This window comes from Zonotrichia albicollis, chromosome 2, assembly GCF_047830755.1.
Source record: "Zonotrichia albicollis isolate bZonAlb1 chromosome 2, bZonAlb1.hap1, whole genome shotgun sequence".
In the NCBI taxonomy this organism is placed as follows: domain Eukaryota; kingdom Metazoa; phylum Chordata; class Aves; order Passeriformes; family Passerellidae; genus Zonotrichia; species Zonotrichia albicollis.
The window spans coordinates 23,723,287-23,736,910 of record NC_133820.1 but is presented as its reverse complement, the minus strand read 5'-3'; the positions used below and the strand labels follow the sequence as shown (position 1 = coordinate 23,736,910).

General features: G+C 33.5%; 1 protein-coding gene across 9 annotated transcripts in view; it reads left to right on the top strand.

The window, feature by feature from the left end:
- The window catches only part of IL1RAPL1 (interleukin 1 receptor accessory protein like 1), a 693,884-nt gene that overhangs the window by 128,904 nt on the left and 551,356 nt on the right, over positions 1-13,624 (top strand). The window contains exon 2 of one of the 9 annotated variants that reach the window (XM_074534586.1): positions 13,403-13,473. The exons of the other annotated variants lie outside the window; for them this stretch is intronic. The gene's annotated coding sequence lies outside the window, so the exon portion shown is untranslated. The remainder of the gene's footprint in view (positions 1-13,402; positions 13,474-13,624) is intronic. 9 annotated transcript variants of the gene reach the window in all.

Genomic DNA, 13,624 nt, shown 5'->3' with positions numbered 1-13,624 from the left:
TAAAAATTGGTAAATAGATGATCAAATTACATGTAATTAAACATGAATATGAGAAATAACTTTCTCAGAAAACATAATTATTGAAAAATTATTAAAGAAAAAAGAAAAAAGAAAACCACTTAAAATTAGCATTGTACTTTTCAGTTCCAAAAATAATCCCCACTGGGCATTCTTTATATCAGAAAGAGGCAATCAGAAGAAAAAATTCAAGTATTTAATTACTGTGAAACCTCCATCACCATAAATATGATACATATTAATATATTTTATGATTTCAGATTAAGGTCATTGAACAGAATCATAGACCTCAGGAATATTTATCTCTTTATCTGGCTTTTTTTGTTTTTGCTTTTTTTTAGCTGAGTCCTTTATGTTTGATATACAGGGTTGAGGTAGTAGGCAGTAGTCATTCTACAGAAAGATGAATTCAAATCAAAACCTGGATTTCTCTTACTAACAATTTATAACAAGTTCTGAAGCGTTGATATTTGTGTGACAGAATCAATATTCTGTCTATTTTTTTTATAATTTGCATATTCCCAATGAAGCTTGTGAGATCTAAGTTTCTGCTGAACCATGTATCTGTACATCTGCATATATAGGCATATTTGGATTCAAATGTTCCTCTTCTAGAATATGACAGTGAAAGCATAAAAAGATTTCCTTGTTGATGTTTGCCAGTTTATAGGATCTGTGCTTCTATATTAATCATGCACACAGTCCCTGTATTTTACTCTGAATCCAATCATCTTTTTTTCAAAATGTCAAACTGTGCATCTCCAGAATTCATGGAGGGATAAAATGTGGAATACCTGGGAAGCTTACTGTATCAAAGAGAATATAAGAGTGAAACAGCAAATATATGGCTGAAACTCTACAGCATTAAACCAGAAATATTTAGGAAATAAAATATCTTGGATATTTCTACCATAACTAAATACTTTTCCCATTAAAGGAAATAATTAGAAACCTAGTGGGGAAGAGATTAGCCATTTTTTAAATTTGTAATCATATCTGTTTAGAAACCTCTATTCAGAGAATTTTTTACTTCCCAGGGTCGAAGAAGGAGACGAAGTATTCTGTCTGGATAGGACACACGTTATCTAAAATAACTGCACCATATTCTTTCACTATGAAAGGAAACTACTCTGTAACAAATGGATAAGATTTCAGTTCTACTAGAAATTGACACAAAAGCATTTAAAAATAGAAGGCATAGGTAGAATTTGTTGTTCTTCATTCCAATTACAAAGATGAAATTAATTTTCCTACAATAAAGAACCCTTCATACATGATTTATTCATAGCCACCACTTATCCAGCAATAATGCTGCCATTATTAAAAAGAATATTGATGAGTTAGATTAAAACTGCCTATATGTGCAAACAAATATGATTAATTCCCTATTTTTTATTGCATGTTTTTTATGCACTTCGTGTCAGAGGCTTGTGTATTTCAGGCATGTTTTCATGTTGCATGTGCTGTCATATTGTTGTACCAAATGATTTTCTTTTTCCATTGTGTTTCTTATGTTGCTTGTGAAATGTGAGAAAATTATTACAAATATTTAGGGAAAGGATAACTTTTTAATAATGTGAAAAATAGTGTTTGGAGTGTTGTCTGAAATATGATGAGTTTTATATTTTCAATGCTTCGAGCTTCTGAGTAGAAGGACCTTCATTTTTTCCCCTTTTCTTTAACCCCAAAATCTCTTTTTTTCAGCATCTATTGTATCTGTTGTATGTGATGGTTAATATTCCAGTAGACCACAGAGCCAACACATTTACATTTACTCAAGTCACCCTTGGGCATTTTTTGAATTTGGTGACTGAGGAAGCTTTATGCTACCATGCTCCACTGTAGGATTTAAGCACTAAGCATATTTTACCTTGAGAGAAAATGCTTGCTGTAGTTCCTAATTTCAGAAGCAAATTCTGACCTTGGCTTTTACCAGCCTCAGAGGAAGATTGGAGCTGCCCATACCACTGGTTAATGGGGAAAGGAGGCACCAGACTGGGAGTTTAAGAGAAGAATAAACAAGGATGGAGTAAATGAAGTAAAACAACTGCTTTCCTTCTGCATCAGTTAGGATGGTTATGAGTTGCAGTGAACCATTCATCCATGCTCTGTCTTACTTGTGAAGGATTTGTGTAGTTAAAATCAATTTCCAGCTTCACTTCTGGGTGTGACCCTGCAGTGGCATAGCATGTAATGCCTTCCTTAGTCCAGCACTATCCTATGGGGATCTATCTGCTATTTCTCTTGCCAAAAATTATTGGGTTTTTTATGTCAGTTCTTTACAATAAGATCTAAAGAAGTACAGGTATTTCATACATAAATATTTACAGAGAAGCTTCTGTAAAACCCAGTTAACTTTCTTAGAAGGCAAACTGAAAAAGTCACAGTTGGCTTGCAACAGCGTTTAATGGGAGCTTGAGGAAATAATGAAAAATTTAATGTGAGCATGAATCACTCCAGAGAATACCAATCTGCAATCAGTAATTTTACTGTCAGAACCTAGAGATTACACCAACAGGTACTGTGCAGGCACTAAAATTAGAAAAAAATATTATGTCTTTTGAAAAGACACATTAGATCCATAGATTACTCATGGCTGTTTTAGAAAAAATTTTCTTGCAGCTTTCTTCAGGGTAATAGAACTGCTGACTCCATATGGAGACAGTGATTTATTCTTTCTCAGACATCCCTAATGTTGACTAAATATTATTTTAGTATTATTAATTCCTTTTTTAAATCCACAAACTAAAATAATGTAGAATGATTGAAATTCTAAGTTCAGGTAAATTATTGCTGCTGTACCTATAGATAAGCTGCAGAGCCAGTGAATAATGCAAGGAATAAAATTAGGAAGTCTTGAAAGTCTTCATCGGGAACAGTTTGAATCTTTTTTGCATGGTAATTCACTATTCATGATGCTGAATATTATTACTTTTTTTGGATTTGCAACCTTTAAAAAAGAAAAATGTGTAAAAATGAAGTATGCTTTCAACTTCTGTCATATTTACACTTATTTGTTGCCTTTTGATGATTTAACAATACTTAATTTTGAATATAATATATATACTTAATACATTAATAATATACATTGAAAATACTATTACATTCATTATCTCTAGGTATTTTGTATGACATCAATATTGCAACCTCTATGTGATGTAACCCATTTCATGCCTAAAAGCAAACTGGAGTTTTAAAGAAAAATGCCATCTGCCCAAACCATTGGACTATTCCCTGTATGACTCTGTGTTGGTGTAGGTCAGCAGAAATGAATATAAATGAAACAGTGGACAGTCATATGTTGATTACCAGGTGATTAAGGTCATTCTAAGTGACAGTTGATATTTATGTGTATTTCTGATTTTAGATATTTTTTAGCAATTTTAGAAACAAATATTTAGAAAGCTTCCTATATTACAAAATTCTTGTAACAAAGTTATTTCAATAAATTTATTGATATTGAAACAAAGTGAAGATTCAGTGACGTTAGTAGGAGATCTGTTTGAAATTCTGTGTGAAAGACTGAGTTTCTAAATTTTAAAGGTGATGTTCTATGGAAATGTATGGTATTTGAGACAGACAACATGTTCTTACTCTTAGGACTGTGGAAATTAGAATTTATTTTTTTACAAGAAAATATTTAAAATTCTCTCTTCAATCTTAGTAGCTCTTATGGATATAGATAGTTTCAGCAAATATTATGTACTTCGGTTCTCACATTTTTCACTGGTTTTATTCACAAGGACCTCCAAGGACAGTGAAAAACTACATTTATGCCGAATTGTAGCCTCAGTGGTTTGTATTTTCTTTTTTTCTCATAACCCATTCTTGATTTAGGGGAAAGAAGGAGTTAAAGAGAGTAGTAAAAAAAAAATAAAAAAAATCAGTTGTGTTCTGAAATGTGTGATAAGAGAGATCTTGGGATTGGCTAATTTGTGTCTAATTTACATAAAACATTTAAATCATAGGCATGCTATTCAAATACAGAAGATTTTCAGAACTGTTGTAAATAAGGGCATGACAGGAATTACTGCACCCTGAGTGTTTCCAAGTGGTTTTCCTGATGCTGTAGGAACTAAGTAGGAATTAATGATTTTTTTTGTTTGACTTTTATTCCAAAAAGACAGGAAATGCTATGTAGTTTCAGACAAAGCAATGAAATAAGGAGCCAGTGATTATCAGAGAAATTCTTATAATTTAGCTGTGTGATATGAGTATGCAATCTTTGATGGTGTCTGTGAATTAGAAATCCTTTTTGTTTTATCTTTGTGAAAGGTCTTGCTAGATTAAAACTTATAAAGAAAAAACTGGAAAAGGAAGGATGTTGAAGATATTCACACTGAGAATATGTTTCTTTTATTTCTTTCCAGTGGAATAATATCTGTGCCCATAAAAACTCCATGATGCTTTCAAGAGTGATGGAGGGCGTAATTTAAAAATTAGGTTTTTCCTAATTAGGTTTTTCCTTGAACATCTTTTTCCATTCCCTTAGGTCACAGGTTTCTAGAATGTTCATGAAGCCTTCATTATTAGGCTGTCTCTTCAAAGAATTGGTTTAAAGGGACACATGTTTAATTTCTACTGAACTATCTTTCCTGAAAGGAAATAAATGTTAACTGCTGAATACTTTCCTGCATTCATTGCTAAGTTCCAACTGGGAATCTGAAATGTGTGCACACATTTTCTTACAGTTCAGCTACACTAGTAGATCTATCTACCTAATAAATATGGCTGGCAATCTCTATCACAAAATGGGAAAGAGCCCTTCAGTACAAGAATGCAAAACCTACATTCTGGCACTGTATTCTGAATTAACTTGAGCATATGTTTTACATCTGTGTAAGTGACAAGTAGTGAGATATTATGCTGACAATTCTGTGCTTTGAAAAGATGATGATGATGATGATGATAATGATGATGATGATGATAATCATTATTATTGTTGTTATCAGTATTATAATTTTTATCATTGTTATCTAGGACACTTCAGTAGTCATTGACCCAAGAGCTTAAGATCCTAAAACTACTGTACAGAAATAAATTCCACTTCAATTAAATTCTCCTACTGATTACCTGAAGTCACTATAAATATTTTTAATATTCAGTTGAACACTTGAGTAAAACTTTTCTTTTGACTATAATGTCAGTTACATAAGCTACAGTTTGGATGTGATTTTTTTTTGTAACTTTTCCAGCTGAAATCTTTTCTTATGGCAAAAATGGTTGCAAAACCAATTTCCCATGAGAATAGAGGATAAATTAATGAGCATATGGTATCTTTTGTTTCCTCAAAGCAGCTTTAGTTTTACTTTCAGTTTTACAATTATCTTCACATCATTCTTGATTACTCATTTTACCTTTGCTGTGATCATGTTGGGAATAAAGAAAGCAAGGCCATATTCATGATTTTTAAAGATAGAAGAAAATATAGGTTGTTCTGCATTATAAAAAATGAGAGCATCGTCAAGCTTATGACTTGTGTAACAGCCTTGTAGATAGAAAAAACCCCAACCAAAATCTTAAAGAAGCATGACCTCAGATTATCTTTTCATTTTAGGAAGACTGCATAAAATTATTGAAATGGAAATTGTTACTGTTTCTGGCATATATTCTCATTTCAGTAAAATTATTAAATTTTTGGTCCTCCTTTCACCTGCACCAGAAAGGTACAATCATTCTCAGAGATAAATATTAAGAGTTTTAACTCAGGTAAGTGCCTAAAACCCCATTTAACTTGTAGTTTACTAAGACCTAAGCTATTTAAATAGGTGTTTTAGAATTTACATATCATTAAGTGAAAGCAAGTCTACATATTTGGGTCAAATGAATAGCATTTGTATATTTTTTAAAAATCTACGTTGATAATAGGACACTCAATAACTTGGCAATGGATTGGTTTTCTGTGCTAAAGATTGGATTTCCAGAGCATTCTGTAAGTGCTCAGGATAATATCCCTGAAGAACTCTGTAATATGTGAAATTCTCAAATAAAGAAGATAGAGAGGATGATCTAATTACTTGCAAAAGAGCTGGTAAGTGAGTCAGTGTCTCCAGTCCCGAAAAAGTAGATGGAATTGAAATCACAGATTGTTCACAAAATAAATAAATCTGGATAAGTTTGAGGTTGTTGATGAACTCATCCAAAAGCAGAGGTTTTCTGCTAAAATCAAAAGTTTAACCATAATACCTAATAATGTTTGCCAACTTTGATGGATAAAAGGTGTGAAAATTAATTTTGTTTATTCTGCAGGTGTGGCAGGTTGCTAAATCTCGGCAAGTGTCTAATTATATTTAAAAAAACAAGAAACTCAGCTATCCTTACACTAACCTCTAATGAAATACCAAAATAAAGATTAGGAAAACGTACTGAACATAATAGTGTTATCTTAGCACATCTGATAAAGGCAAAACATTGCAAGTGTTGATAGGTCTTTCATGTCCTGTTAAACTGTTAAACTGTTAAACTGTTAAACTGTTAAACTGAAACTTATACCAAATTAAAATTGTTTGAATTACTTTCCTTTAAATTCTTTATGAGGCGAGGATCCTTTGAATGTCTCACTAACTTTGTTGATCTGTTCTGTGTTGTCTGCTGTTGTTGTAGGTGTTGCTCCTAACAATTTATTATTAAATTTGTCTATAAATAGAACATAATTACATAATTTCCTAAATACTTTTGTTTCATGATGAAAACTGAGACTTTATAATATTATTGGGGAGGGGCTGGGAATGTGTTGTTTTCCTGTCATTACAAGAATAAACAGAATCCAACCAGCAAAAAATGAGGTCTTTCAGTTAGATAAAAATGCAGCATTATGGTATTTGGACTATTGAAGCAACTGAAATATCTGGGGGAAAAATAGTGTGAAATAGCTACATATTCTGTTGGAAAATTTTGCAGTTTTGCATCATAACAAAATTCTCAAATTTCTAACATATTGAAGTAAAAAGCATTCTGGCAAATTTCCATTCCTTCATGTTCTTTTTAGTAAACTGTTTTGACACTACTTCAATTCCTCTTGTGGTCCATATATCAAATAGGCAAGCTCTGCTGGAAACCTTACTAAAATAACCATCTGATTTTATACACGCTGTGGACTTAAAAAACTTACTTGCTGATGACTCTCACTCATTACATACTGTTTCTTCAACTTTATTTAAATACCAAGATTTTCCCCTCCCTTTCTACTTCTTGCCCTAATTTTCCTTCTCATTGCCTTGATTTTTGCCACTAATTTATCTTGCTTCTCTTTTCTTTGGTAGGTTATGGTTAATATGATTCCATTAGAAAACATTCTCCTTCCTTTATTATAATGCTACAAAATATTTGTGAATACCTCTATTATGTGTAACTCCATGTAAATGTGACTCTTGATGAAAACATTAATATTAAAAGCTCCTGCATTGTAATTTCACTGTGTATGCTCAGCAGAAATTAAATGAACATATCACATTATCAAGAAATGCCTGAGAATCAAGGAATAAAATACAGTTCTGATATCAATAATATATTTCCTGTGAGGAAGCAACACATTACGTGTGGAATGCATGCTTGGTAATTCAGCTATCAAGTAATGGTTTTGTTGAGTAACTAGGGAAGAACTGGGGAATGTGGAGCAGGGGCAAACTCTGTGTGATACTGTCCTAAGATCCTAAACAAAGCAGGTAAAAAATCACTTATGACCACTAGACTGAGTCTGCTACATTCTGTTTTTCTAGATAATTGTTTTGTAGGCAGAGTTGAGCTCTTCATACTTGGTGCAGCAAGGATAAATTACTTCAATAAAAATTCTATTAAAACTACAGAAAGTTATCTCTAAGATTCTGACACATTTGAGTGGATGAATGAATACATGTAATCTAGTAATCCTGCTTTAATGAGCAACAGTAGAACTTTAGGAGCCTTCTTCTTGGTCCGGATGACTTAAATGCAAAGAATTACATTTAAAAGAGCAATAGAATTGTTCACAGCTGTTAATAGTTGCTGTCTTACATTAATATAGATCGCTGTAAAAACCTTTTCTTTAGAACTAGTGAAAAGTATTTCTTTTGCTGGTTAACCTTTATCCCTAAGCATAAGTAATTTATGTCTTAAGTAGAATCATGTAATGAATAAAATGTTATTTGAATAATGTAGATTAATTAATTAATATAGATGGATCATTCCCTTATGATCACTGCCATATATTATTTCTCTCACTACACCACACAAATTCAGAATAGTTTTTCCCCACAAAACAAGGTTACATTTAGTGCATTACTGCCTCCCTATCTCCCTTTTCTTCCTTTCTTGAGAAAGGGGACAGCAGTGCATGGCCGTGGTCAGCCCATAAATAACACACTGAAGTTGAGAAGCCTCAAGGTCTCCCTTTTGACCTGAAGTTCTGGCACCTGAATCTAAATAAGTCAATATAAGAAGGTAGACATGCCAGAGTGGTAACATTTGGTGACTGGTGACATTTTCTTTCTGAGGACTGTCATACTTAGCCTTACTGTAAATTATAGTTGCAATATTTATATATAGGAGAAGAAAATAAAAACCAACTCAACAAGAAAATATCATCAAGGAAATGCAAGATTTATGTGCTGAAACAAGTACCTGAATACTGGTGATGCATTTTGCTGTGGCAGTATCATTTACAGATGACTGAATACTCAACCCTTTTAGGATGCTACCTGTTGGAAGCCAATAAAACAATGCATATTTGAGGATAAGTGGTAATTGCTAGTTGTTGTTATGTAAGATCTATGATGCCAATTATATCAAATTAGTCAAATCGCGTTTCATCTCTGTGATGACATTTTTCCACCTCTGAGAACATTTTACAAAAGTTAAGAGACTGATAAAAGCTAGGATATAATTTGTATGAAAGCTGGAGGAAAAAAAACTCTTAATTATATTTAGCCAACAAAAGAATTTGGGAGGAAAGTCTGTGAAGACAACTGAGAAAAACTAAGATGACTTAATTAGATATTAAGAAGTATAATCCCAAAATCCCTATCATTCTTTGTAATTAGTTGATGATTGCTGTTCAGTTTTTGACTGCTCTCTGATTGTGATCTTATTTTTGTTTTTCAGAAGATTATTTAATGTTTATGAATTTATTTTAATTACAATTTTTAGTTTTCTGTTAGTGTTTTTTTTATCTCCTTGTACCCTATAAGCATACATGTTTTACAGATCAGTCATGATAGAGTGATCACAGGAAACTGTTCATAAGAGAACAGAGTTGCCAGACTGTCTGGCAGTCCCCAGAGTGAATGTGGTCTCCGCAGAAATTCCCATGAAGCCAGGAATTTAGGGATTTCTTTTACATTGATCATTAAGGAGGCTGCTATAAATTCCGTTGTCCAATGAAATAACTGCTGAAGAAATTATTAGGGGAAAAAGAAATTCTAAATGAATTTTATATAAGAGCATATAATGTAGCTAATGAAATATCTAATATCAGATTCATAGTATTTTTATGTTTTAACACATAGTAGAATATTGTTATAATAGAATATTTTACAAGAAATAGAATTTAATCATTTAACAGACGTATTTTCACTGAAATATTTCAGTTTAATGTCTTGTTCAAGCCTAATCATTAAGACTTTCCAGTTGTCTAATTTAGATTTTTTCAAATTGAATACCTTGCATGATGATTAAAGAACTTCCTGATATTTACATGCCTTGAATATTTAAGACAAAATAAAATCCATCTATTGTAAATATTTCTTTCACTGTTCTCTGGAGTCAATTCAAAGGTGCTCCTGGACTTTGTTGAGCTACCTATGGAACTGGATTATATAGATGAACTCAATTTTTTAAAATAATGAAGATCCTGATTTTGGAAAGAATTCTGTCAAGATACTTTTATATAATTTTGTATCTGTGCCTATGTTGTGACATTGCTTCTGGTTTCAAGGACTATTCCTACAATTTGTCCCCTAAATTAGGATAGAGATATCCCTCTAGTTCCTTGTTTACTTCTCAGAGTTAAGGTGTATTCCAGGGAGCTGTACATTTGTCACCTGCTGCCTGCTCCACAGAGGACACTGACATCACAGGGCCACTCTCTCCTTATTGCATTTGGGCAACAAATAATGGTAGTGTGAGCCTGTATGCTGAGAAGTGCAACAGCCTCTAATGTAATTTCAACCATGCACTCATTTTTCTGAGTAAAAGCTGACAATTTCCCAAAGGCTGAAGTCAAGTCTGTTGAACATCTATATAATATATTTCAATGGGTGCTTGTTCAGAGCCTTCAAAGTCAAATATGGTAAATATAAGCAGTAATTTTACTGGTGAAAAGACCTCAATGAAAATAAATTTTCTATCTTTATTCATCTTTGTAGACATTTGTGAAATAATTAACATTTTTATTGATTTCAGTCATTGAAAATAGCACCATCTAACCCATGAAAGAAAGAGTCATTAAAGATCAATAAGGAAAAAAAGGAAAAAATACCAGGCACTGATGGATCTGCCAACAGTTAAAATATCCAAGCTTTGTGTCACTTCTTTTCCTTTGTAAGTTGTTTTCTGCATCCTGCTTTGATGTCAATATGCACTGTAATTGAAACTAATACTGACACAGACTTGTACAAAATCAGTATGTCTAACATGACTACTTAATGGTAATTCAAGGTTCAGGATTACCAGCTAAGTGAAGTCCTGTGGAGTGTATTCATTAAACAAGTAGAGATTTCTTTTCCTATAGATTTGCTTGGGTGTTTTTATTTTGTTTGATTGTACATTTTTTGGTATTTTTAAAACCTAAGTACCTAAATTTTTATTTTTTTCTTAGTTTTCTTGGTTTTCACTATCTGGATATTGGCAGCTGGCAGTCACTGTTCCAAAAAGCATTTAGCTAAGGATCCAAAATATAATAGAGGCCTCTTGGAAGATTTCTAGACTTTAAAGAGCCTCCAAGATTTTGTAATACTTCTGAGGGCTGTATTTAGTGATGCCTGTCAAAATGTTTACTCTAGTGTCTTTACCAACATTGATAAAAGCACAGCATTTAACAAAAGAATTGGATATTTCATGGAATTTCACCATCAGGTGTTGTCTCTTTCCATACATACAGGTATCCCCTGGTAAGCAGCTTCTTACTTTTTATATTGATGAGTAAATACAACATTTTTGATTAAGACACAATGCAGCTTTGCAGCCTGAAGTAAGGTTCCTTGTGCCAAAATTATTTTTAAGAGGAAATGTGTCTTGTACTTCAGAACATTTTGCTATATCAGGAAGATTGTGTAGATGGTCAATGAGATGTGTGAAAATGTTGGAGGAAGAAAAATAACAACACTTCTATTTACCAAAGAGAAATCTTTGTGTTTATTCACAATAGTGAATAAACATCTTGTCAGCTTGAGTTACAAAGTGCAGTTTAATTATTTTTATCTCCAACAGACTATTCATTTAATATCAGTAACAGCTTTAAGTGGGGCTTGTGCAGCTTTTTATCACAAGTAAATTCTGAGAAGACACATGTAAATGGTATCTATTGTGTTTTTTTTTTTATGCTGGGCATGATGCAAATGTACAACTTGCTGAGATCAAATATCTGTGTGGCTGAAGAAAGAAAATAAAGCAAACTATTTAGTTTTTCAATAATGCACACTGCTTAAGTTGCTTGTTTGTGGGATCTAAGTATTTAAGGGAATTTTTATTCATTTTGTACTAGGAAAGGTGCAAGAACATTATGCATCTATTGAAAAGGTAATGAGATAATAGTGCTTGAAGTGTTATCTTAATTCTCAGCAGTTTTTTGATATCTTAAATTTTCTTCTTCATTCATCCATTACTCAATTCTCAAACAATCCTTCTGTGGCGGTAATTTACTCTCTTGGTTTGGCAAGACAGGTTTCTGCTACGGAAGGCAGGAGCTTCTCTTGAAATGGAAAATGTAAATCCCCACCCTCTGAATTACTATAATTTAGAATTTAAGGGGCTCTCAGGCAAAGATATGGGAGTAGGAATAACAGCTTTTTATTAGGAAAAATAAAAGTAAAAATGCAGTAATACAAAACAACACTGGCAGAGTCAGAATACAATCTGACACCCTGTGGGTCAGGGTGGTGGCAGCAGTCCCATTAAATGGTGGCTGCAGCCCTCCTGCAGTGACAGATGTGGTTCTGCTGAGGCAGTGATCCCATACAAGGGTGTAGTTTTCCTCTGAAAGTCCAGTGGTGGCATAGAGGGGTCTGATCTTCCTCTGGGAATCCAGTGGAAAAGGCTGCCCGTGGTATTCCAAATCTCAGATTATATCCAGGTAGGAATGCTTGGCTCCTCCCCCTGGGCTGAGCATCTCCCAATGGGATGATGTAATTTTATCAGTCATGCTGTGGCACTCAATGGCCCATTTACAGCAGACATCTCCTGGAGGGGGGATTGGTTGTGGAAGAGTTAAAGAACACTGCCTCACCTGATTTTAACAGGTGGCCCAATTACCAGAAGATAACTGCCCCACCTCTAACAGGTGGCAATAGAATACACACTCTCAGCCACATGTTGAAACCTAAGACCTGTACACATGTTTTTTCTCACTGTCTTGGTGTGAGGAATATGGGAGTTTGCCATGAATACTTACTTCCTAATAGTTTTGCCTGTATCAGTGAAAAGCATGGCATAATTCTCAAAAACTTTTTTATTTCCCTTTCAGGTTGCCTAAAAAAATATTTCAAGTATTGTTGATCAACCTAAATATGATAATCGTATATTATACCTTTCACAGAAAAGTTGAACTCCTTACATTGCTGGGTTATTGATGACTCAGAAGTGGCATTTGTTTACTGTCATGTACAGATGTGAGCTCACTTCCCAGCAAACAGGGACTCTAAAAATAGCCTTTAAAAGATGCCAGGAATCTTCTACCCAGTGCACTGATGCACCCATCCCCTTCAGATATTGCTGATAGGAATGAACCCTAAAGCTTATCAGTAAGGCAGAGAAGCAATTTTTTTTCATTTTTTTCTTTTTCAGATTAAGTTTAGTGAACTGAGAGTTTGCTCAGGAGGGGTCTTTTGCAGACATGCCAGAATAGCCTGAAATTAAAATAAAAATGTTAAATATTTCAGCTACAGAAGTGTCATATCTAAAGTGTGTATTTGAAACTGTGTACATTTATTTGAAACCATACCTTAATCAGGATGTCTCATGACTGACTTGTTCTGTTCATGTAAACAGGTGTTTCTGTGTGATGATACTCAGGGTCATGGCCGTCCCAGGAAGTGTTCAAAATATGATTATGGGCTTGGAGACATGGTTTAGTGGTGAATTCCAATGTGCTGAGTTAATGGCTGTACTCGATGATCTTGGAGGTCTTTTCCAACTTAGTGATCTATGATTCTGTGATTCTGTATTGATCTCTCCTGATTTTGGTTTGTTCTAGTCCTTCCATCTTCCTGTTTGAAGTCTGGGGGAGAGAGAATTCTATCCAGAGGTGGATACTCTCAGGATGAAGTGAGTCTTTTGTTAGAGCCTTTTTTCATTATTCTACTTGCAGGTCACATTAGGTGCAGATGAATACATGGAAAATACAGACTAGGAAAACAGGAGCCCAACAAAAGCAGAAACAGTCAAATCCTGTTAACACAGCAATAGATCACTCCAT